Genomic DNA, 26462 nt, shown 5'->3' on the forward strand with positions numbered 1-26462 from the left:
ATTATTAGTAATTAATTTATAGAAAATCACTGCAACTACAATAAAGTATAATTTTGTTGAAGTTCTTGGAAATGCATTTCAACTTTTGTGCAATAAACACGCTACAATCAGGGAAAGACCATGTAAGAATATATTGGAACCTTGAAAATAGTCTCCCTCTCCCGCTCCGCTCCTCTGCTTGCTCTCTCTCCTCTCCCTCTCTGTCTCCTCTCCCTCTCCCATCTCCCTTCTCCCTTCTTCCCTCTCCCTCTCCCTCTCCCTCTCCCTCTCCCTCTCTCCCTGTATCTATCCCCCCTTCCTTTCTGTCTCTATCTCTCAATTCAATTCAAAGGGATTTATTGGCATGGGAAAGATATGTTTACATTGCCAAAGCAAGTGAAATAGATAATAAACAAAAGTGAAATTATTTAAACAACCCTTTCTCTCCCTCTCTCTCTGTCTGGGTGGGTGACGTCAGTGTGTGATTAACATTGGCCTAATTCAGTGGGTATATTCACAGTACTTAGGGGAGGCTGGCTGGACAGAGGTAGTGACTCAGGAGAGAGCGGTAGAGACAGAGGTAGAGCTCAGTCCCTGTTTAATAAAGCCTACAGCTACTGAAGCCCACTAAGAGGAGAGAGGTCAGCGCCATCCCATGTCACACACTTCTCCAAAGAAAAGAGGGATTTTCTCCACCATGTGTGTTGGTGTGTGAGGGACGTTGACTGTGTCTGTGTCCAAATAACTTTTTTAAGACTGATCTCTAACAGCTAGAGATTAACAGGTTATTTCTCTCTCTCTTTCTCTCTCGCTCTCTCATAAACACATATTCACACACACACAGACCCCCCCCCACCACACACACACACACTTACGACACACACACGTTGGGTGGACACCTCTATGGCCCCGTGACGGATGACTGTTCCATATCCCCCTTTTAATTATACACATTGATTCCCCCGGTGGCCGTTCCCTTGTTTACTCCCGGTCCAATAATGCATTTGTGTCCCTCGCTGCATTGATTCATGGATCTTAATCTTAATCTGCTCCGGCCCGCGCGGCCACATCCATCTGAGTAATGCAACTGTGGAATAAATCAGCCGTCATACGGGCCAGTCGGGAGGGTTGGCCCTGCCAGCTGGCTCACACTCACAAACCTTTTGCAATTAGCTGCCTACAAGAAATGGACTGACTCCTCACTCTGCCTCAGTGTTTGGGTCACACTGTCTTTGTTTCAGGATGAACAGCGGGAGAAAAGTTACATTGGTATGCGGTTGTTTCTCTTTATTAACCTTGGAGCAGAGGGTGGGAGCCTCCCCCTCATCCACTAATACCGGGGTAATCCAACAGAGTTGTGTTTAAAGAGTTTTCTTTGCCTCTCTGGCTTCTTACTAATGACAGTCATGCAGTTTGTTGTTGTCACAGAGACGAACTGTCAACATTAGACTTTCTCCTGAAACAATAAGCTTGGGGATTTGTCAAAGTCAAACGCAAAGAACAAGAGAAACGTGAAAAAGAAGAGAGAGAGAAGAGAGAAAGGAGGGAAAGGGGTGAGAGGAAGCAGTGCCTTTATAGAGGGATCCTCCTCTGGGTTAAAGACAAGTAAGACCCAGCGAGCCGATCCCCGAGCGGAACATCTAATTAGTGTGTTCAGAGACACCTGATCTCACCACACGGGGGAATCCGTTTGGCTCTCCATATCTCGCGCATACCAGCCTCTGAATAATTGGCTTTTTCTCCTCATTCTTCTCGTTCGTTCTCTCCTTCTACCTCTCATCCTCTCTCCTTCTCTCCCTGCTCTGTTCGCTCGTGTTTGAATGTGGCTGACACCTCCCAAAAAGTAGGCCGCACCAGAACACGCTCCAGATGAATTCCCCGATCCCGTAACCCCCAACACAATTCAATTCCTTCAGGGCGTCCGCACAGAGACCTGTGGCACGTCACCCCAAAACCCTCATCAGACACACACTGTCTCCGCCTCCCTCCCTCCCTTTCTCTCTCTCTCTCTCTCTCTCTGTTTTATTCTATTTTCTCTCTCTCAAATATTCATGAACTCTCTCTGCTTTTTCCAAAGCAAGTTTCCTCCTACATGTATCATTGTTCTTTCAAACTGTTTTTAGAGTCTATAGTGTTGTCCATTTGTCCTGCTCTCCAGAGAAGGCAGAATAGGAGAGAGGAAAACAGAGTGAGAAGAAAAGCGAGAGAGTGTTAGGTTAAAGTGGAGTTGGAGTTCAACAAGGTTGCTTGGATCACATGGTCCGTAAAATTAGGTCATGAGTGTATGTTTATGTCTGTAACATGTTTCTGTAACATCCTTCTACATAGCCAACTCATCCCTCTAACATCTATCTTTAAACAAGCCCTCTCTCGTTTAACATCTTCTCTCATTCCTGCCATCTGTTGTTCACTGGGCCTGGGGTGTATGTCTACCCTGTGCCTGTGCCTGTATGCGTGTGCGTGTGTGTGTGTGCTCCATGCCTACAGGCCTGTTAGACTATGTCTGCCTCTCTCTGAGGGCCTCTGTACTCCAGCAGATATATGCTGAGCCTCTGGACCAGCCGATCAAACAGACCAATGATAGATCTTACAGCCACTGAACACACACAGAGAAACATTTGAGAAAACCGAGGAAGGGTTTTTAAATTGGTGGCATTTTTGATATTTCAGAGAATTACCTTTTATTAATGTGGTTCCTGGATTACTTTACACAGAGAAGCCATAGGTTTCCAATTATAATTCACAGTTTGGAATATGGTGTTTCCTCAAAATGTCCTCAGTGTGAGGAGGTGACTGGGTAAACTAATGACAGTCTTAGGAGAGGGTAAAGACAGTGTGTAAACAGAGGTGTGTGGGTGACATACACTTGTGGAGCTTTCCTCGTCCATTATTTCAGGAAGGTAAACTAGGGAGGGAAGAAAGAAACAAAGGCAAACGTGTTCATTTGGACCTGGCTTACACTCGTATGAGGGAAGGCAATTCATTCGGTGTTACTTGCTTTGTTTCCTCTAGAAAATGAACTCTCTCGCAGAACAATCATCTCACATACATAAGGGACATGTGTGGGAAAGGAGGAGGAGGGGGGGGGGGGGGGTGTTGTATTCCCCAGAACAAATTTTCTCTCTCCAACTCACTAAGCAGGAATAATGAGTTCTTGTTAGTCCCAGGGAGGGATACCAATATCTTCTCCCAGTTCTGCTTCTCATCATTACATTCAGCATGATTGGTCAATTACCTTCATATTAAGTGCCTTACTTTACTACCCCCCCTTTACCTACCCCCCTTCTTCTCCACCCACCATAATGGCATTGTAATTTACTAATTCATGTTGAGGGATTTGTGTTGGTTTTATTTGATGAGTTGTTTTATTAATTGGGGAAAAAAATACATTCTGCTTGATTAGTCAATGATTAACACCCCCTTAAATCCCAGACCCCTCCCTCTAAGAACATTGTATTTATATCCTAGTTTAATGTTAGTAGTAATACTGTTATAATATTATACTTTAATACTTTAATAATGTTAATAACGTTAATAATGTTAAGATTTTTAATACTGTTAATACTGTTAATAACTTAATATATTAATACTTAATACCTGTTAATAACATTAAAAATGTTAATATGTTCAATACTGTTAATAACGTTAAAAATGTTAATATTGTAATACTGTGATACTGTTATAATGTTTTCACTGTTTATAATGTTAATACTGTTAATATTGTTAACTTCTCTGCGCGACGGATCCATTTTACGGATCATTTCCTAAACAACCGCCGAATTGCAGAGCGCAAAATATTACAAAAAATATTTATATCATGCAATCACAAGTGAAATATACCAAACACACGCTTAGCTTGTTGTTAATCCACCTATCGTGTCAGATTTGAAAAATCACTGCTTTACAGAGAAAGAAATCCAAGCTTTTGTGAGTGTATCAATCAATGCTAGAACAGCTAGCCCCAAATTAGCATGGTCACGAAAGTCAGAAAAGCAATAAAATTAATTCGCTTACCTTTGATATCTTCGGATGTTGCCACTCACGAACTCAGTTACACAATAAATGTTATTTTGTTCGATAAATATTGCTTTTATAACAAAAAAAGCCATTTGGGTTACGCGTTATGTTCAGAAAACTACAGCCTTGTTCCGGTGCTGAAAGGCAGAAGAAAATTCCCAGACGTATCAGATTAAAAATATTACAAAAAATATTTATAATCATGCAATCACAAGTGAAATATACCAAAACAGTCAGCTTAGCTTGTTGTTAATAATGTTAATACGGATAATGCTGTTAATATCGTTAATACTGTGAATACTGTTAATAATGTTAATACTGTTAATAACGTTAATAATGTTAATACTGTTAATACTGTTAATACAGTTAATAACATTAATAATGTTAATACTGTTAATAATGTTAATACCCTTAATTAATATTGTTAATAATGTTGATACTGTTAATACTGTTAATACTGTTGATAATGTTGATAATGTTAATACTGTTAATACTGTTAACAGTATTAACATTATTAATATTAGTTTTATATCACCTTGCTGTTTGAAAATCAAAACACTAATTTGCACATTGATACTATTTTCCCTCTTCAGAAAAAGAGAGCCAATTCCATTATTCTGATACTCATAAAAAACAAATGGTGAACTTCCGTTATCTCTGGGCTGTTTGGCTATTGGTCAAATCCCCTGAGTGAAGATTCTATCTCACCATCTCTACCCTCATCCATCTCTTGACAGTGGCGTGTGCACTCTGTGCTGTCATTGGCTATTTCCACTCTGCTCTGTCCTGTCAGTGCCCAGTTCCTGCCGCTCTGTATGTTTACCTGTTGGTCATTCTCATAAGGATCCCAGTCAGACGCCATTAAAGTCTGTTTTGGGCTTTTTGGTTGGGTAGTGAGTGGGGCTAGCCGAGACAAATTAAGTGTTTTCGGTTCCCTCCAAACCCTGCTTTTGGGTAACAGAATACAGGCACTTGGCGATTAAGTCAGTCAGACATTTCTCAAAGCAAATACATGTTAGGTATAAAGATAAGTGCTGTGGACACAATGGAAAATGGTTCTAGTGATACTGAGAGTGGTTTGTTATTATCAAAAATAAAAGCCTATAATCAGTAGTTATGGTTGCCTAAATGGAACACAGATCCAGCTATGGTATGTTATTATAAGGTTACACACACATGCATCTCTATAATCTATTGGACAAAGAACATTAGGCTAATGTACAATTAAGATAGTTATTGTAAAAGTGGAACAGATATGATGTATAACTGATTTCCCAGAGCTTAATTTGCATCATGTTCACAGGTTAAACTAATAAGAGAAAAATCATGCCAATAACCCATCTCGGAGACAAAAAGGCAAAAGAAGAAACAACCCTTCCTTTAATCATCGTGTTCATGTAGAGTTCAGAGACTGCATGTAATATTCAAATAAGCTTTACATTTCCTAAAGAAATAGAATACTAAACAGACAAATGGCATCACTCCTTAGATGTTGAAATAATTAGGAACTAAACATAACGTTGCTTCTGCTTCACCTGTCATACTTCCTCTCTCGTACTTTTGCAAGTTCTTACCGTCAAGGAACATTTAGTGGTCTTAACCTACTTACTGAGTGAGGAAGAAAACTCCAAAACATCTGTGTTGACATGGTAAGAGTTGCCTCAGGCCACACAAGCTGCCACTGCGTGCAATTCATTACCCACAGCCAAACCAATTCTAATCCACTGCTACTGTATGTGTGGGACTGGGATGTTATGAGTTTCTCAGTGGGAGACAGTGTGCTTTTTTTCCTCTGTGTGCGTGCGTGTGTAGGTTTTCAGTTTGCCTGCAGGTTTTTTGCAGTGTGACACAGGTGTGCGAGCTAGGAGACAAAAAATGTGTGAATTTTACTTCAAATGAAATTGAATCCAAGGATTCAGTCGACAATTTAAATGGTCATCACAATTAATGGATTGGGTTTAGAATGTTTTATCTCCTCCTGTGAACGTCATGACCTTATTATCTAGATGGACAATGGCATATTTATTGACGAAGAAACAGTATCTAAAGAGGTTACCACAGTTTGGATTAAAGACAATGCATGACTATAATAGAATTCCTATTATCAATGACTACTAATATAATGATTTCCTACCAGTCCCAATGTTTACTCCCTAAACCATTGTAGAGTATTAAACTTAAGTTCACTGTTGTGTCTCTTCACTCTGACATAGAGCATCAATATTTCCTTCTTCTACAATTTATACATTCTAAAGCACAATGGCAGAGTCTTGTCTTAAGTGTAAAACTAACAATGACTCAATAATTCATGCCATTTGGGAATGTTACAAAGTCCCAAAATGTATAGGCAGAGTTAGAAAGTAGGCTGTCAGAGGTATTACAATCTGTCTGTCTGCATATTTCAAGACATGACATATGAGGGTACCAGATGGGTTGGACGGTACCTTTATTGTCAATCATCGGGGAAAAAACATATATTTAAAAACTAGAAATCAACCAATCCTCCATCAATAACACAATGGAAAGGTCAGATGCTTTATTATCTAAATGTTGAAAGCACGTGGGTGACAGAGAGAAACAAAATGCTGCAGTTTGAGGCCTTGTGGCGGAGAGTGATGCGGCCTCTGGAAATGGGTGTGAGCAGGTGGGTCTGAGCAGGTATAATGTCGTTGATGTTTGTGTCTGTACACTGTCGTTTATATGTGTATGTTTTGTATTGTTTGAAAAATATATATATTGTACCAAAAAATGTAATGTTTTCCCCTCTTCTTTCTAATAGTCTTTCTTTAAAAACCAGAGAGAATGTTCCTCTTCAATGGCAGCTGTCAGCTGCTTCAAACCACTGATTCAGACACAGAAACAACTGATTATAGCTGCTACTGTAATTGTTTCTTAACCAAGTGTGATTAGATGATGGCTGTCATGGATGAGAAGGAGCAATTATATCACCATTCTCCCTGATTTTCTCCAACATTACAGCAATAATGCTTTAAAGCAGTGTTATTTTGATTATTGCAGAACAATGATCTTTCATTTTAGGCCTCAAGGAAGAGTGCGGAGTGATTGTTGCTCCGATTGCAGTGATTATGGAACATGTTTCCTATGTAGTGTTGTGAGAGGTGTTGTGTCTGAGGTACAAGTAGACATTGTTATTGAAGTCACACAGCTAAGTGAAAAACAGCAGTGTAGCAGTTGAATTTTGCCATTATTGCAATGTGGCATTGAAGCACAGAAGGGTTCACACTTGAGATGTGGTTTTAAAAAGACGCCAAGGCTAAAGAGAAAAATAATGAATAATGGCAGATATAATTTCAAAATAGTTTTACTCTTTGCTGTGCCAGCTGGAGAGTGTGTACCTAAGGGGAAATGATGTATTTTCCCGCTCCTCCTTTGTCGTTAGGTTTTCTGTGGTATTAAATTGTTTCATAAAATGTCTCTGATTTAAGTTGAATGGATTCTGCCTGTTTAAAGGATACATCAACTATTAACTACAGTTCAGCTTTTCAACACAAAATGTCAAGGACAGAGAATACTAAAGTATTGAACGCAGTACCAACCAACACCTGGCAATAACTGTTTAAACAGTGAACTTATATGTCGTGTGTTCTCACTTATTCCATCCCTGTTAGCAGTGGGAAATTGGAAGATTTATGGTCTAGAATTAATAAGGGTAAATTGAATGAGTGTGATTATGATTCTGAGCAGGAAGTGGCATGTGGGGGTGCGGTTTCCTGTTCTCTTGGGCACTACTGATGACCTCTGTGATTGGTCACATAAAGCTCTGATTCTACTCTGCTTCCTCTCATGTCACAGACAGGGTGGAGCGTCACAGATAAGCTACAGTAATATGCTGCTAACAAGGAAGAGCAGACAACTGCAGAGACTCATGGAGCTCATTGAGGAGAGATAGGAGGTTCATTGTTCTCAACTGTCCGGATCTTATTTATCTGGTCTGGTCTGTGTGAGGTGGAGGGTGGAGGGATTGTATCTCTATGGGGGTTGTGCTGAGGCCAGACCCGACCTGTGACCTTGTTCTACTGCCCCCCGCCTGTCCACTCAAGGCAGCGTTTGATCTCTTAACACATCTGACAAGAACCATTCTGGTTACATCTGAGAATCGTTAAAACTCTCACTGTCACTTTTAACATGATAATGTTCTTCATTATTTACTTGATAATGTTCACTGTCTCTGTCTGCCTAAATTCGTGCCCTACAAAATAACTAATCAAAACAAGTTAACAAACATGGCTTTGAAACAATGTTTTTTGCTCATCACTATTGCTATGGTAACCGTGTTACTGTATTCACCAACAAATCAGAGCTAGTCAAGCATTCACAGATCCCCCGTCTCAGTGTTGTAACAGTCTCTCTCTCTCTCTCTCTCTCTCTCTCTCTCTCTCTCTCTCTCTCTCTCTCTCTCTCTCTCTCTCTCTCTCTCTCTCTCTCTTCTCTCTCTCTATCTCTCTCTCTCTCTCTCTCTCTCTCTCTCTCTCTTCTTCTAATACTTGTTAATAAGGATGGATGCTCCTCCAAATCAACACTTGTGAAGATATGTCACTTTCCCTCCCACCACGTTCCACCACACAGGGATTATCGTCAAAAACAGTAGGGGGAAGGGGGGGGGGGGGGTGAAGGGAGGGCCTCCTGGGGTTACTTCGTTAGAGAAGGGTGTAAATTGAAACTGGCGAACCAGCCGATGTTACTTAAGGGTTACAAATCACAACAACACGCTCAGTCAACCTCCAAGACTGAGCTCTCTGATGCACACGTACACCCACACATGAAGAAGCCAATTAGTATTAGAGAATGTGTTATTTCTCTCTTGATGTTCTTTAAAACACACACAGGAGGAATGTTATTTTGTGTTGTACATTACAGCTTACTAATATGTGTGTTTCGAGTGTGTGTGCCTACGTGCTTGAGTACATGAGTATGTGCACATGTGTGTTTTGTTTCTTGTGTGTACTGTGAGTGTGTGTGTATTTTCTGAGTTATCACTTAATGTGAGGGCTGGTTATAACTCTCACTGACAATCAGTCTGCAAGAGAAATGGAGTCAAATTAAAATGGCAACAGACAGACAGACAGACAGACAGGGCTGCGGCGGCTTGGTGTGGGGCTGTTAATGTAATGCACCSTGGGTAGTTGTTGCCGGGTGAGTTATTGGGCCTGTCTGTTCTGTTTGATACAGATGAGCAGTTTGTCTCAAGTTGTTTTTTCCTTTTTCATTCCAGTTAATCTTGTCAGAGAAGGAAAATCCAGTGTAGCACACTTTCTGGGCTCTCCCCTACTCTCTCTCTCCATGTCTCATTCTGATTCTCCCTATCTCTCTCCCTCTACCAAATACCCTCCTTCTATCTCTGTCTGTTCCAGCTTAAGCCTATGTGAGCCAGTGAATTTCTGTTAAGTAATGCACATGCATGGTGTGTGTTAGTGTGCTTTGGGTTCTGCTGTGTACCAGTGTGGATCAGGCTTAATACATCTGTGTTAGAGATAGAGCTAAGCTCAGCCTGTCTGGTTTTGTTTGAACATACTTTATAAATGGTCATTTAAGCTACTTTGTCCTGAAACGAAACATCTCCCTGCCTTGTCTCTCTGTGTAACCCTCCCACCAGCCAGTGATAACAGGACATTCCCATGTCAGAATGGGATTAGGAGATGAGTCAGTCTGATTAGGAAAGGGATTCATCGTGCTGTTTTGTTCCCTCCCTTCCCTGCCCCTCCACTCCCTCAGAGGGTGCATGTCCGTATGAAATTACACTTCTTTTCCCAGTAATCCTATAGTTTGGGTAACTAGGCCCCAGATGTGGTGGTGGAGTGGGGAGGGAGAACCAGACAAATAACCAGTGCCACAGAGGGCCAGGCTGAGGATAGAAGGGCAAAGCTCATGAAAGATGCATTAATATGGCTGCCTTTCACTCTCTTTGAACTTGTAATGTGGCCGGCTCCCAGAGGTATTGTATTTGTAATGTGACTGTCGAATACGACTTTATTTCTTTCTCCTTCTGGTCTCTTTTTCACTTTATCTCTCTCTCCTTACTATCTCTCGGTCTCTGTCTCTCTCGCTCTTGTGCTTTCGCTCTCTCTCTCTCTCTCTCTCTCTCTCTCTCTCTCTCTCTCTCTCTCTCTCTCTCTCTCTCTCTCTCTCTCTCTCTCTCTCTCTCTCTCTCTCTCTCTCTCTCTCGCTCTCTCGCTCTCTCGCTCTCGCTCTCGCGCACTCTCTCACTTTCTTTCTCCCGCTCTCTCTGTCTGTTCCTTTCTCTCTCAGTACTCTCTCTACTTTCTGTCTCTCTCTCTCTCTTTGTCTCTTTTTGGCTGTTGTTGAGTTTGCTTTTCAATATGGCTGTCCCTCTGTTAATCTGTCTGTCTCCCTGTGTTGATAATGACACCTGTTGTGTCATTGATGAAGACGATGCAGGTGTATCTGCAGGATGTCTTTCCCATTTGCCATTCCAATCAACAACAAGCCCTGCAGTAACAGAATGTGTTGTGTCCTGAATTCACCTCTGAATTCACCTTGACAACATGAAAATTGGACAATTACCGGTCAGACTTTCTACTGTCTTATTATCAGAAAGCGTTGCTATCCCATTGGACTCTGAGATATCCAGGTGTGTAACTAGAATGCCCACAATGCTTTGTGCCTGCACTTTTCTGTGTGTAAAAGCTCTGAGTGAGTATCAACAAGCAGGTGTTAGCATTTGCATAAAACCTCAATGGAACAGAAAAGCAGGAGWCAACCAGTGTTATGCACAGCCTATTTCAATCACTCAGCCTGTGTGTAAATGGCAGTTATTCATAGTATGTATCACCTTGGCCTAGAGTCGTCTTCTCTTGTAGTTCTCTGTTTCTCTTTCTAAGTGAAGTGATACGAGGCTGTGTATTATTCCCTATACATGTTGTCTGGTGGGTGTTTCCTGTTGACTTGACAAGGAGTATTCTCTCTCCCGTTGTGTGTATTTCCTCATCTGGGATGTGACACAGGTCAAGTAGCAATTGTGATCGGTCACTCCAGCCAGAGAGGCTGCTTCTTTATTTACAAAGAGGTGCCCGATTGGCCCTTGGAGAGAAGAGCTGTTACCGTGGCAATCAAGATAGTCCCTGTGAGTGAGCTCCGGTATTGTTCCCCCTGCTCTCTGCAAGAAAAAGTTAAGTGACTCAAAATGAGACCTCAAAACGAGCCCATTCTCTCTCTCTCTCTCTATCTCTCTGTCAATTCTTTATTTCATTTATTTTCTTCTTTCAAAGTCATGGGGCCTGCAATTTAAGAGACATTGTTGTTTTCTCTCTATCTCTCTCTCTCAATGGCTACCATTGTCAAAGTCAGTGTCGTGATGAAGCCGAAGATTTGGCAGAGCAAATATCAGCCCAACAGCACTGTCAGGCCCATATTGGACAACACCAATAGCTCCTCAACGCTCTGATATACTGGTTTCTTTTACTGATAGCCAAATAACATCTTAATACATCTGTCATTTTCACCCAGTCTGCTCGGCTGCACTGTGCACGGTGATACCACGACAGACGACGCCACAGAACTACTGTATCTGGGCTTTATCGCTATCACGCCATTATTTCATGATGTCATGAAATCATGAACCATGTTTTCTGAGAATGGATAGAAGTAGACGTGTTCTTTTCTCACTTATAGGTGGCGAGAAATGACGATGCGTGGTGACTCTCCAGGTTATTTTTAACCAGTGGTGTATCTCCAGAGAGGGTAAGTATGTTTATGATTTTTCTTCTGTGTCTCTCTGAGGTGTCAGCATAAGGCTTTCCCCATGGGCTCAGCTGTCAGACACTAAGTCTACGCACCAGAACTCAAAGATTTCTCTGAAACACACACACAGACGCCTACACACACAGACACACACACACATTCTGTACATACACACACACACACACAGGCAGACATGCACACATTGATGGACACAAACACATGCAAGCACACACATACACACACACACATTGAAAAGCACAAGGTAAACTTCTAAATATACTGTACCGACATAATCCCTGCTGAAGACACACTTTAATGAAGATACTGTCATGAATAATGCTTTTAATGTATGATTTTAATGTATGATTTTAGTGTGTGATTTTAATGTATGATTTTAATGTGTGATTTTAATGTATGATTTTAATGTATGATTTTAATCTATGATTTTAGTGTGTGATTTTAATGTATGGTTTTAATGTATGATTTTAATGTGTGATTTTAATGTATGATTTTAATGTGTGATTTTAATGTGTGATTTTAATGTGTGATTTTAATGAGCTAACTTTTGTTATTCTCTTTGCTCCTGTCTTTGTTTCTTTGTTAGTGCTTTATTGTATTATTTTAGGATGTGAAACACTTTGTTACTTGCTATGCAAATAAAGTTATACTAATAATAATAATACAAATAGTAATATTATTATTATCGCACCATAGGCACACTGGCAGCACACACATGTGCATGCTTATGCATAAACAGACACACAGGATACACCAAAGCCCATAATTCCATTCACAGATGGTCTGCAGTGACACTGATAACCATCTGTGTGTGTGTGTCCGTGTCGCTGTGGGTTAGTATGATAGAGGGAGGGTACTGCTGATATGAGGGGCTCAGATTTCCCCTGAGACTCTGTAGTCCATATTGCCCACTGCACAGAAGCCAAGAGGGTATATAACACTGCTGGTAGTGTCATAGGTGCATGGGCACACACACACACACACACACACACACACACGAGGACCATGCTAGCTATCCAGAGTCATCAATGATTAATCTCCCAAGCCAAGCCACATCACAGAGCCAGAATGGCCAAATGACAAGAAACAGCGTGGGCTAGCCCAAGCCTTCTGGAGCCTCTCTCTCTCTCTCTCTCTCTCTCTCTCTCTCTCTCTCTCTCTCTCTCTCTCTCTCTCTCTCTCTCTCTCTCTCTCAAAACAAAGGGCTTTATTGGCATGGGAAGCGTACGCCTGGCATTCAGGCAAAAGAGTTCAATCTTGGTTTCATCAGACCAGAGAATCTTGTTTCGCATGGTCTGAAAGTCTTTAGGTGCCAAGTGGACTGTCATGTGCCTTTTACTGAGGAGTGGCTTTCGTCTGGCCACTCTACCATAAAGGCCTAATTGGTGGAGTCCTGCCGAGATGGTTGCCCTTCTGGAAGGTTCTCCCATCTCCACACAGGAACTATAGAGCTCTGTCATCGGATTCATGGTCACCTCCCTGACCAAGGCCCTTCTCCCCCGTTTACTCAGTTTGGCCAGGTGGCCAGCTCTAGGAAGAGTCTTGATGGTTCCAAACTCTTTCCACTTTTTCCATTCCATTCTTGGGGACCTTCAAAGTTGTTGGTACCCTTCCCCAGATCTGTGCCTCGACAATATCCTGTCTCGGAGCTCTACGGACAATTCCTTCAACCTCATGGGTTGGTTTCTGCTCTAACATGCACTGTCTTCTGTGGGACCTTGTATAGAGAGGTATAGAGAGGTGTCTGCCTTTCCAAATAATGTCCCATCAATTGAATTTACCACGTGTGGACTCCAATCAAGTTGTAGAAACAGCTCAAGGATGATCAATGGAAGTCTGAAAACTTATGTTAATAAGGTATTTCTGTTTTGTTTTTTTATACATTTGCAAAAAAAATCGAAAACCCCGTTTTTGCTCTGTTATTATGGGGTGTGTGTAGATTGCTGAGAAATGTGTTTTATTTAATCCATTTCAGAATAAGTCTGTAATGTAACAAAATGTGGGAAAAATCAAGGGGTGTGAATACTTTCTGAAGGCACTGTACAGTATGTTTACGTTGCCAAAGTAAATGGAATAGACAATAAACAAAAATACATAATCAAGGGAAACAAACAATCAGTAAACATTACACTCACAAAGGTTAGAAAGAATAAAGACATTTCAAATGTTATATTATTGGCTATGTACAGTGTTGTAACAAAATGCAAATAGTTGAAGTATGAAAGCGAAAATAAATAATCAGATAAATATAAATTGTATTTACAATGTTGTTTGTGCTCCACTGGTTCCCCTTTTCTCATAGCTACGTGCCACACTTCTTGCTGCTGTGATTGCACACTGCGTTTTTTCTCCTAACAGATATGGGAGTTTATCAATGTTTGATTTGTTTTCAAATTCTTTGTTGGTCTGTGTAATCTGTGGGAAATATATGTATTTAATGTGGTCATACATTTGGCAAGAGGTTAGGAAGTGTAGCTAAGTTTCCACCTCCTTTTGTGGGCAGTGGGCACATAGCCTAGCTTCTCTCGAGAGCCTGGTCTGCAGTTGATAGCCTCTCTCAATAGCAAGGCTCTCTCTCCCTCTCTCCCTCTCCCTCTCTCTCTCTCTCTCTTTTCTGAATTTCAATGAGCAGCCGTATCTATACAATTGTCCTGTAGCTATGTGCAGTAGATCTTAAAGACATTGGGTTAACACGGTAGCAGTAAAGAGGTTGGGTCTGGCAGAGAGCTTGGCCCTTGAGGTTGTTTGTCAACAAATGGCAAGGAGAATGTGTTCAGTGTCATGTACCTGTATGTGGAAGACTCCCTACTGGGAAAAACAACAACAGCAAAAGGTCACGTTTGTCTGCTTTGATATGCATCTATTTCATTGGTAAATACAAATCGTTTTTACAGCAGTATTCACTGTTCAGACTGTTTTTAAATATTAGCATTAGCAACAGGCTCTTCATTTTTTTGGTTCTCTGTGTGTTTGCAGATTCACTGGCCTGCCCCTGAATCACAGATGGCAGAGAGGCACTGGGGAGCCATTCTGTGTCAGACCCTCGCGGGGCCCATTTTGTTCCTTTTAAACAAAAGGAGTTCATCCTGAATAATCCTTAATTAGCCCTCTGGCATTTAGAGCACACTCTCACTTCCCTCACCTAGCCCTCCCACCAGCTCCTCGCTTTCTGCTTAAACACTATTGATTTATGGCATTGCAGGGGTGCGGCGGGGTGTGTATGTGTGTGCAGAGGTTGACTTTGAAACAGCGTGAAGCAGTGACTCTTGAATATACTTGCACTCAATCACAGACTCACACATGCATGCACACAGGCACACACAAACACACACACGCACACGCTAGAGAAGAGGAAGGAAAAGAACAGTAGTTTGGAGGTTGTTTCTGCTGTGTTGGATGCTATTAGGTGGTAAGCTTATTGAGTCATCGCTGCAGCTTTACTGAAACTGTGTCCAATGGCTTCAAATGCCCTCTGCTGCTCTTTTGAAAAATGACTTGCCTTTATCTCACTTGAAAAAGAAGACGTCTACTTTATTTACAGTGGAAAAGTGAGATAGAGACAAAGTTTCTAATTAACTTTGAAGGTATAGGCCAGATGGAGTGAGTATTTGGTCGTGACAGGGTGGAATCTTTGGCTTGTGATGCCATGGGTGCGATGGTGAGTTTGTGGGCGACTTTTTCCAATCAGGAGCGACAAGTGCCAATCAGGAGCGACAAGAACTCAGACACGCTTTATCTTCCAGCCGCCACTCGGATTAGGTAGTCAGTGGGTATCACTCATATCCAGGGAGTATACACACACACACATATACACACAGACACACACACAGACACACACAAGGCACACACACAGACACGTACACACATAGACACATACACTCAGGCACACACACAGCAGTAGTCAGCAGGATGGTCTTACATTACACTAATCCCGCGTCCATGGAGCCCAATCTCTCCCTCACCCCAGGGAGGGGGAAGATCAGCCAGCATCTGTTTGTCCCCATCCCTCTATCCCTCTCTTTATCTGTCTTTCTATCAGATCATATGTCTATCCCTCCTGTGTGCCTGCCTGCCTGCCTGTCTATCTATCTGTCTGTCTCTCTGTCTGTCTGTCTGCCTGTCTTTCTGTCTGATTCTGTTTTGGTAATTAGAAATAGCTGATTAGTAGGTTTCCAGTTATAATCTGCCAAACACTCACAGCATAGGAATTTTACACCACATAGACACTAGCAGACACACAACACAGCCCAGCCTGAGAGACGGTGTACCCTCCTCATCTAGAGGGTCATTCAACTGGGTGTCTGAATGCGTCACAAAAGTCCAGAAGCGCGATAATGGCTGGATTGCTGTTTAGGCATTTTTTCCCCCCTGTAAGCAACGTTATTGCGTTTTAATATCCGAGCGTGAGTTTTAACACCTTGTAAATGCCCGTCATTGTGTTGAAATATTTATCTGGAGTCAAACGCAGGCCTGATGTAATGACTGTGTCACAGTGTTTATTGGTGTACTGAGACACCCCCGCGTCACACACACACTCTGAAACATGGAAACACACACACACACACACCACCTCCACTCTAGTGTAGATACCGAGTCTATTAGCATATAAATGTGTTCCTGTATGGGTGCATTGTTAGGAGGGTGGGGAGGATGGAGTGTGAGGGGGTGAAGAGGGAGTGAGGATGGCTCTGTGGGATGCATGCATTAGAGGGAGATGTGGTAGATGATAGGGAGATTTATAAATGCTTCGAGCTTTAGATCGATCGCTGGGCAGCAGCATTTACAAGCTCCTCTGTCTGCCGAACTGCATTAATTAAACACAAACCATTCACCATCTGCTGCTGTGCTTAGGACCCTGACCTCTGGAATTCACTGCTTTGCACCCACAGTTAACCCCTCCACCAGCGCACACACACGCATGCACACACACATGCACACACACACACACACGTACACACAAATGCTCAGATGTGCACACACAAACTGTCGCTCACCCAGAGACACATTCACACAGGTATAAACAGCGCACATGCAGGTTGCTGGAAGTATTAAGAGTTCATTCAAAGGTCAATTAGATTGTGTGTCATTAAGACAAGAGCCTGAAAATGAATCAAGCAGTTGTTCCTACTGCACCTTCTGCTTTCCGGTAATGATGTATCTTGAATATCTGTTTATATCTTTTCACGTAATGTACTGTTGTGTGCCGCCTTCACTTTGTCTGAAATAAGCCCCACCTTTTTGGATCAGCTGCCCGTTAAATTCTGTCAGAAGAACTACAAAGTCATTACTATCATGTATTTATTTTTACCAAAGAAACTTCAATGTTTCTCTTATGTCACATGCAGTTATCTACGTCTTTTTACAGACTTCATCATGGGCAGTGTACAAGATATTATAATTATCTTTTTAACTTAACAACATGAATTGGAGTATTTGTAAACCACGCCCCCAAAAATATTCTAATGAGACCCCACCTCTACATTATGATGTAGCTGGGCTTGGAGTGGGCTGACCTGTGCTGGCCTTAGTGTGGGCTAGCCTGTGCTGGCCTTGGTGTGGGCTGGCCGTGTCGGGCTGGTGTGGGCTATCCCGTGTTTGGCTGGTGTGGGCTTGGAGTGGGCTAGCCTGTGCTGGGCTTTGTGTGGGCTAGCCCCTGCCATCCTTGCCCACCATATACACACACAGAGCCAAGAGGGTCATGTTTGCTGGATCATTATTATAACACACCCTGGGAGAGAGAACTACATGCCTCTAATGTGGATAATTATCTTTAAAAGCCAAACATAATGTAAAGGTAATAAAAAGCAGCTTAATCATTCCCTTTTAAAAGTCCTGCGTCCGCCATCTCCCTGCACTTGTTTCTCTGACACACTGCACCTTTACAAATGACATTGGAGGATATTAAAGTCAAATTGAAAAGGATCCTACTACCTTATTAGTTCAAAGCGTGTCACGTGTTCAGCAGTAGACAGGGTTTTTACAGAGCACCACCGAGTGAGAGACAGACCTGAATAAAAGTAGGAATCAGACACTGTTTGTCTTTTGTTCAAATAAAATGCTGATAGAACAAGTGCTCCTTTTTATTATTTTACAATGGAAAAATGTCTCTTCATGTAGAGCAGGAACAATGGAGTCTTTCATCTGTGGCGGCGCTGGTTTTCATGGTCTCCTATAATTAGGCTACATTTACCTTGCAAATAGGTTAGACACTTTCTTCTCATTTTAGTCCTGTTTCGTTACATCTGCAAAAGGGCTCTGATATACCAACTATTGCAGAAGCAGGTGTGTGTGTGTGTGTGTGTGTGTGTGTGGTGTGTGTGTTGTGTGTGTGGTGTGTGTGTGTGTGTGTGTGTGTGTGTGTGTGTGTGTGTGTGTGTGTGTGTGTGTGTGTGTGTGTGTGTGTGTGTGTGTGTGTGTGTGTTGTGTGTGTGTGTGTGTGTGTGTGTGTGTGTGTGTGTGTGTGTGTGTGTGTGTGTGTGTGTGTGTGTGTGTGTGTGTGTGTGTGTGTGTGTGTGTGTGTGTGTGTGTGTGTTTCTGTTAACCACTTCTTTCTAGTTGCCAGAACATTTGGCCTCATTCTCAAAGCACCATATGTTGAGTCTTTCACAAGATGTCAAAGAAAAAAAAAATGGAGGAATAAATGGGTAATTGCCTAGTTGTTTGTGCATTCATTTTCTTTTCAATGACAATAACTTGACCCAGCCTAAACCTGCAGAACTCAATTTGCTGCTGTTGGGCAGAAATACACTCCCCGTTGCATAAATAGTTGTCAGGGAGATAGATGTTCTAGGCTTTGTTGAATACTGGGAGAAGATGAGGGGTTTAGGCTGCTTTATATTCAGACAGGCTCACGGTGTGTTGTGCTTCTGGGCTGTTTAGTCCTGGATGGATTGGCTGTAATTAGACGTGTGTTGGTCCCATAGGTTTAGGAGAGTTGGTACGTTGAGTGACTATCCCTGCTTTAGTGGGTGACCCAGAGAACTGACCCAGAGAACTCAGGACAAAACACACAATAGAATATGATCTAAAGAATCAAAGCAAAGAGTTAGCCTTTTAGCTTAATGTGTCAGTGAGACAGGTCACTGCCATCCATGAACATGAGTCATCATTCCCCAAAAAAGGTCAAAGGTCAATGTGAGATGACAAATATTTGACAATTGTTTTGTCTGGCTGTCCTCTCCATCTGTTCACCTTGAAGTCTCCCTGTCTGTATGATCGACCAACCATCGAACCAGACAGTCACAGAGTTCTATTTGTGACTCGTGACATGACAACAATGTGGAGCATTCAATAACTTCAAAGTGCAAAGTGAGCAGCATCAAAGGAGTGAGCGTAGCCTAGCCTAGCCTAGCCTCTGGCTCTCCCTTTACCATGCCTTATTAGATGAGTGAGTTCTCTCATTCTCTAATGGGAGAGAGAGAGAAAGATTCTGCCTCAGAAAGCTGATTCTGGGACTTAAGCTATTTGTCACGCCTGCTCTCGCCCAGACATGATTGATGCCGGGTTCCCATAGCGATGATCTGCAGCCCCAGTGATTCTGTATTAAAAAGCTATCGATGCTGACGTTTACATATTCAAATTGGTAGTTATAGCAATTCCCGATGTGGAAACAAGGGACTCGCTCATGGCGAACATTATTGATCATCCTGACAACACTTTGTTCATGGCATTATGAGGAATCTATAGGGAAACGTATAGTGGTGGAGAGTAGACTGATAGAAATGTTCCCGCTGGGCCAGGACTGGACATTAGTAAAGAAATCACGTGAAAAGAACACGTGAAAAAACAAGTGATTTTCGGACACATGTATGAACACACGTGTTAACAAATCATGTCAAAGTTTTACATGAATTTTTCACGTGAACAAATCATGTGAAAAATTTTAAACAGACTCTTGTTTCACGTGATTCAGACAAGTGTGGTTTCCCATCATTTCACATGTGATATTACAAGTTTCATATTTGTGCTTTTGGAACTGCCGGGATTAAAACACAGGTCTCCCACAGTAGAAGCCAACGTCTTGACCATTCGACCAGAGGGCCAACACTAATTTTGAAGTCTTAGGCGGAGTGTCATGCCCTGACCTTAAAGAGCCTTTTTATGTCTCTATTTGGTTTGGTCAGGGTGTGATTTGGGGTGGGCATTCTATGTTCTGTTTTCTATGATTTTGGTATTTCTATGTTTTGGCCGGGTATGGTTCTCAATCAGGGACAGCTGTCTGTCATTGTCTCTGATTGAGAACCATACTTAGGTAGCCCTTTCTCTCCTTTCAGTGTGGGAAGTTAACTTTGTTTGTGGCACATTGCCCTTAAGCTTCACGGTTGTTTTGTATTGGTTATTGTTTTTGTTGTCGTCACCTTAATAAAGGAATATGTACGCTGGTCCACTTCTTACGACGGCCGTGACACGGAGGTACCTCATCCCTTGACCATGTGACCATGAGCAACCATGACTGACTCATGTCCGCTACACTTTCACATGTGCATTTTCACATTTTAATGTCAACTACGGCTGTCAATTGATTCAAAAATGTAATTGAGTTTATCGCAGGATTTGCTGTGATTAATCACAATCGCAAATTCATAATAGTTCACTTGTTTTGACATCACATTATTGTTTTTAGCTGTGTGTATTATGTCTGTTTTCAGTGTATTTTGAACACTTTCAGCAAATGCAAAAAATTATAATAAAGACCACTAAAATTACAGTTAACTTGAGTTAACTGATTAACTCTGACAACGCTCATTTTAACCTGTTAAAAAGGATCAATAGGGAGACACGGAGCTCTAGTTCTCTGTTCTTTTCCCTGGGCTTCTTCCAACGATCACTGACCAACGTATGAAGAGGAGAGGCATGCACCTGCTGCAGGACACTCCGAACGGAGGGCTCAGAAATAAGAAATAGTTATTTTAACACACTTAACTTATTATACTCAGGTAGGCTAAGTTACATTCTTACAGAATATCATTACAGAACAATTATTCTGGAAAAATTGCTACGGCAACATGTTAACATCACCTTTTCACGTGAGGAGAATAACATTATTTCAACATGTCAACTTCCAATTCCACATGTGAAAGTTAGATTTTCACGTAAATGTTTTTTACATGTGAAACTGCAAATTACATTTTCACATACAGTATGATTGTTTTTTACATGTGAAGACACAATTTCATGTGTGAAAGTGAAATTTTAACGTGGAGTTTTCTTACATGTGAAACTGCAATTTCTGAAACTGATTTTCACTTGTGAACTTCCAATTCCACATGTGAACATGAGATTTTCACATGAGAAAGTGTGAAAAGTGTTTTTCTTCTAATGTGAAAGGTGGTGTTAAAATGTGCACTCTAAATGTAATACATGTGAAAATATGGTTTCACATGTGAAATTTAATCTCAAAGTGTGAAACAGCTATTATATATGTGAAACTGCAAATTTTCCATTTTGACATTAGATTTTTTTTTAAGGGAGGAGAGACAAAAGGACACAGGCTCCACTTCTACTGTCTGTGTGCCAAGCAGGCCTAAGCCTTCCCAGCTTCTCCTTCACCCAAATCAAGATAGCACATGTTCTGAAAGAGCTGCAAAACCTGGACCCGTACAAATCAGCTGGGCTAGACAACCTGGACCCTCTCTTTCTAAAATTATCCGCCGCCATTGTTGCAACCTCTATTACCAGTCGGTTCAACCTCTCTTTCATATCGTCCGAGATCCCTAAAGATTGGAAAGCTGACGCGGTCATCCCCCTCTTCAAAGGGGGTGACACTCTAGACCCAAACTGTTATAGACCTATATCCATCCTGCCCTGCCTTTCTAAAAAATAAAATAAAAAAAAGCCAAAAAAGCCAAGTTAACAAACAGATTACCGACCATTTCGAATCCCACTGTACCTTCTCCGCTTTGCAATCCGGTTTCTGAGCTGGTCACAGGTGCACCTCAGCCACGCTCAAGGTACTAAACGATATCATAACCGCCATCAATAAAAAACAGTACTGTGCAGCCGTCTTCATCGACCTGGTCAAGGCTTTCGACTCTGTCAATCACCGTATTCTTATCTGCAGACTCAACAGCCTTGGTTTCTCAAATGACTGCCTCGCCTGGATCACCAACTACTTCTCAGACAGAGGTCTGTGTGTCAAATCGGAGGGCCTGTTGTCCGGACCTCTGTCAGTCTCTATGGGGGTACCACAGGGTTCAATTCTTGGGCCGACTCTTTTCTCTGTATATATCAACCATGTCGCTGTCACGTTCCTGACCTGTTTTTCCTTTTTCTTGTATTTATTTAGTTGGTCAGGGCGTGAGTTGGGGTGGGTTGTCCATGTGTTATTTTTCTATGTCGGGTTGTTTGTGTTTCGGCCGGGTTGATTCTCAATCAGAGGCAGCTGTAAATCGTTGTCCCTGATTGAGGTTCATACTTAGGCAGCCGGGGTTCACGTGTGTGTTTGTGGGTGGTTGTATCTCGTGTCTGTATTCGTGCCCCACGGGACTGTTTGTCGGTTCGTTTCTCTTTTGTCATTTTGTTTCGTTAGTGTTCGTTTATTTGTTTATAAATAATCATGGACAAACCACTCCGCATTTGGTCTGCATCTTCTCGCCTCTCCTCCTCGTCGAGGAGGAGGATTATGACGATCGTTACAGAATCACCCACCACAAAAGGACCAAGCAGCGTGTTAAACAGCAACAGGAGCAACCTACACAGGATTTCTGGACATGGGAGGACGAATTGGATGGTAAGGGACCTTGGGCTCAACCTGGAGAATATCGCCACCCTCGTGAAGAGCTGGAGGCAGCTAAAGCTGAGAGGCGTGGTATGAGGAGGCAGCACGGAGGCGAGGCTGGAAGCCTGTTAATCAAGCCCAAAAATGTATTGGGGGGGGGCTAAAAGGGAGTGTGGCGAAGTCAGGTAGGAGACCTGCGCCTACTCCCTGTACTTACCGTGGGAGGCGAGAGTACGGGCAGACACCGTGTTACGCAGTAGAGCGCATGGTGTCTCCTGTACGTGTGCATAGCCCGGTGTGGTACATACCAGCTCCTCGTATCGGCCGGGCTAGATTGAGTATTGAGCCAGGTGCCATGAAGCCGGCTCAACGCGTCTGGTCTCCAGTGCGTCTCCTCGGCCGGCTTACATGGCACCAGCCTTACGCATGGTGTTCCCGGTTCGCCTACATAGCCCGGTGCGGGTTATTCCACCTCCCCGCACTGGTCGGGCGACGGGGAGCTACAACCAGGTAAGGTTGGGCAGGCTCAGTGCTCAAGGGAGCCGGTACGCCTGCACGGTCCGGTATTTCCGGCGCCACCTCCCTGCCCAACCCAGTACCACCAGTGCCCACACCACGTACCAAGCCTCCTGTGCGTCTCCAGAGTCCTGTGCGTCTGTTGCTGCTCCCCGCACTAGCCTGAAGGTGCGTGTCCTTAGCCCGGTACCTCCAGTTCCGGCACCCGCACCAGGCATACAGTGCGCCTCAGCCGGCCAGAGTCTGCCGTCTGCCAACGCCGTCTGAGCTGCCCGTCTGCCCAACGCCGTCTGAGCTGCCCGTCTGCCCAACGCCGTCTGAGCTGCCCGTCTGCCAGCACGTCAGAGCTGCCGTCTGCGCAAGCACCGTCAGAGCTGCCCGTCTGTCCCGAGCCGTCAGAGCTGCCCGTCTGTCCCGAGCGTCAGAGCTGCCCGTCTGTCCCGAGCCGTCAGAGCTGCCCGTCTGTCCCGAGCCGTCAGAGTGCCGTCTGTCCCGAACCGTCAAAGCCGCCCGTCTGTTCCGAGCCTTCAGAGCCGCCCGTCAGTCAGGAGCCGCTGAGCCGTCCGCCAGACAGGAGCCGCGAGAGCCGTCCGCCAGACAGGAGCCGCTAGAGCCTTCGCCAGACAGGAGCAGCCAGAGCCTTCCGCCAGACAGGAGCAGCCAGAGCTTCCGCCAGACAGGAGCAGCCAGAGCCTTCCGCCAGACAGGAGCAGCCAGAGCCTTCCGCCAGACAGGAGCAGCGAGAGCCTTCCGCAGCCATGAGCAGCCAGAGCCGTCAGCCAGCCATGAGCAGCCAGAGCCGTCAGCCAGCCATGAGCAGCCAGAGCCGTCAGCCAGCCATGAGCAGCCAGAGCCGTCAGCCAGCCATGAGCAGCCAGAGCCATTAGCCAGCCATGAGCAGCCAGAGCCGTCAGCCAGCCATGAGCAGCCAGAGCCGTCAGCCAGCCATGAGCAGCCAGGGCCATCAGCCAGCCATGAGCAGCCAGGGCCGTCAGCCAGCCAGGAGCAGCCAGGGCCGCCAGCCAGCCAGGATCCGCCAGGGCCGCCAGCCAGCCAGGATCCGCCAGCCAGCCATGACCAGCCAGAGCCGTCATCCAGCCAGGATCCGCCAGAGCCAGCCAGCCAGGATCCGCCAGAGCCAGCCAGCCAGGATCGCCCAGAGCCAGCCAGCCAGGATCCGCCAGAGCCAGCCAGCCAGGATCCGCCAGAGCAGCAGCCAGATCCGCCAGAGCCAGCCAGCCAGGATCCGCCCCTCAGTCCGGTCTGTCCTCATTCTGGAGCTGTCCCTCATTCCGGTGTGGCCCTCAGTCCGGTGTTGCCTTCAGTCCGGTGTTGCCCCTCAGTCCGGTGCTGCCCCTTAATCTAGTGGGGTTGATTGGGAGGGTGGCCATTGGGAGGAGGCCAAGGAAGCGGGGTTTGACTATGGTGGGGTGGGGACCACGACGAGCGCCAGAGCCGCCACCGTGGACAGACGTCCACCCAGACCCTCCCCTAGACTTTATGCTGGTGCGCCCGGAGTTCGCACCTTAAGGGGGGTTATGTCACGTTCCTGACCTGATTTTCCTTTTTCTTGTATTTATTTAGTTGGTCAGGGCGTGAGTTGGGGTGGGTTGTCCATGTGTTATTTTTCTATGTCGGGTTGTTTGTGTTCGGCCGGGTATGATTCTCAATCAGAGGCAGCTGTAAATCGTTGTCCCTGATTGAGGTTCATACTTAGGCAGCCGGGGTTCACGTGTGTGTTTGTGGGTGGTTGTATCTCGTGTCTGTATTCGTGCACACGGGACTGTTTGTCGGTTCGTTTCTCTTTTGTCATTTTGTTTCGTTAGTGTTCCGTTTATTTTGTTAATAAATATATCATGGAACAAAACGCACTCCGCATATTGGTCTGATCCTTCTCGCCTCTCCTCCTCGTCCGAGGAGGAGGATTACGACGACCGTTACAGTCGCTCTTGAAGCGGGTGATTCCCTGATCCACCTCTACGCTGACGACACCATTCTGTATACATCTGGGCCTTCTTTGGACACTGTGTTAACAAACCTCTAAACGAGCTTCAATGCCATACAACACTCCTTCCGTGGCCTCCAACTGCTCTTAAACGCTAGTAAAACTAAATGCTTTTCAACCGTTCGCTGCCCGCACCCGCCCGCCCGACTAGCATCACTACTCTGGACAGTTCTGACTTAGAAAATGTGGACCTAGATGTCTGGCTAGACAGTAAACTCTCCTTCCAGACTCATAATTAACATCTCCAATCCAAAATAAAATCTAGAATCGGCTTCCTATTTCGCAACAAAGCCTCCTTTACTCACGCCGCCAAACATACCCTCAAAAAAATGAACTATCCTACCGATCCTCGACTTCGGCAATGTCATTTACAAAATTGCCTCCAACACTCTACTCAGCAAACTGGATGCAGTCTATCAGGGTGCCATCCGTTTTGTCACCAAAGCCCCATATACCACCCACCACTGAAACCTGTATGCTCTAGTCGGCTGGCCCTCGCAACCTATTCGTCGCRAGACCCACTGGCTCCAGGTCATCTATAAGTCTATGTTAGGTAAGGCTCCACCTTATCTCAGCTCACTGGTCACGATTACAACACCCACCCGTAGCACGCGCTCCAGCAGGTACAGTGGGGAGAACAAGTATTTGATACACTGCCGATTTTGCAGGTTTTCCTACTTACAAAGCATGTAGAGGTCTGTCATTTTTAGCATAGGTACACTTCAACTGGGAGAGACGGAATCTAAAACAAAAATCCAGAAAATCACATTGTATGATTTTTAAGTAATTAATTTGCATTTTATTGCATGACATATGTATTTGATCACCTACCAACCAGTAAGAATTCCGGCTCTCACAGACCTGTTCGTTTTTCTTTAAGAAGCCCTCCTGTTCTCCACTCATTACCTGTATTAACTGCACCTGTTTGAACTCGTTACCTGTATAAAAGACACCTGTAAAAGACACCTTTAGACACCTGTCTCTTTCTCCTGCGAATGACGAGGATGAGGGCCTTGTTGGGCGTCTAAAGTAAATCCTTCCTGTCCGACTCATTGAAGAAAAAGTATTCCTCTAGTATAGGGGGAGTAATCGCTGTCCTGATATCTAGAAGCTATTTTCAGTCATAAGACACGGTGGCAGAAACATTATGTACAAAATAACTTACAAATAAAGCAAAAAAACATACACAATAGCACAATTAGTTACTGTATTGTAAGATAGCAGCCCTCTCCTTCGGCACCATTCTACAAAAGCTATCTGTTTCCGGAGTATTGTCGCAAAGAACATGCAGTTCTTACAATAGGTGAATCTTTGGTATGAGATTGTGTTCTGGAAACGTTACTGTATAAGTATTACTTATTCCAAATCCTTTCTTTGAACCAACACCCTCCCCAGAGCAACCACAGTGGAAGGCCTACAATGACTGAACGGGAGTCCCGACAAGCAGACTAATCCAACAGGAGACCAATTGATTTATTTATATTTGTTACC

Source organism: Salvelinus sp. IW2-2015, linkage group LG6.2, assembly GCF_002910315.2.
Source record: "Salvelinus sp. IW2-2015 linkage group LG6.2, ASM291031v2, whole genome shotgun sequence".
NCBI classification, from domain to species: Eukaryota; Metazoa; Chordata; class Actinopteri; order Salmoniformes; family Salmonidae; genus Salvelinus; species Salvelinus sp. IW2-2015.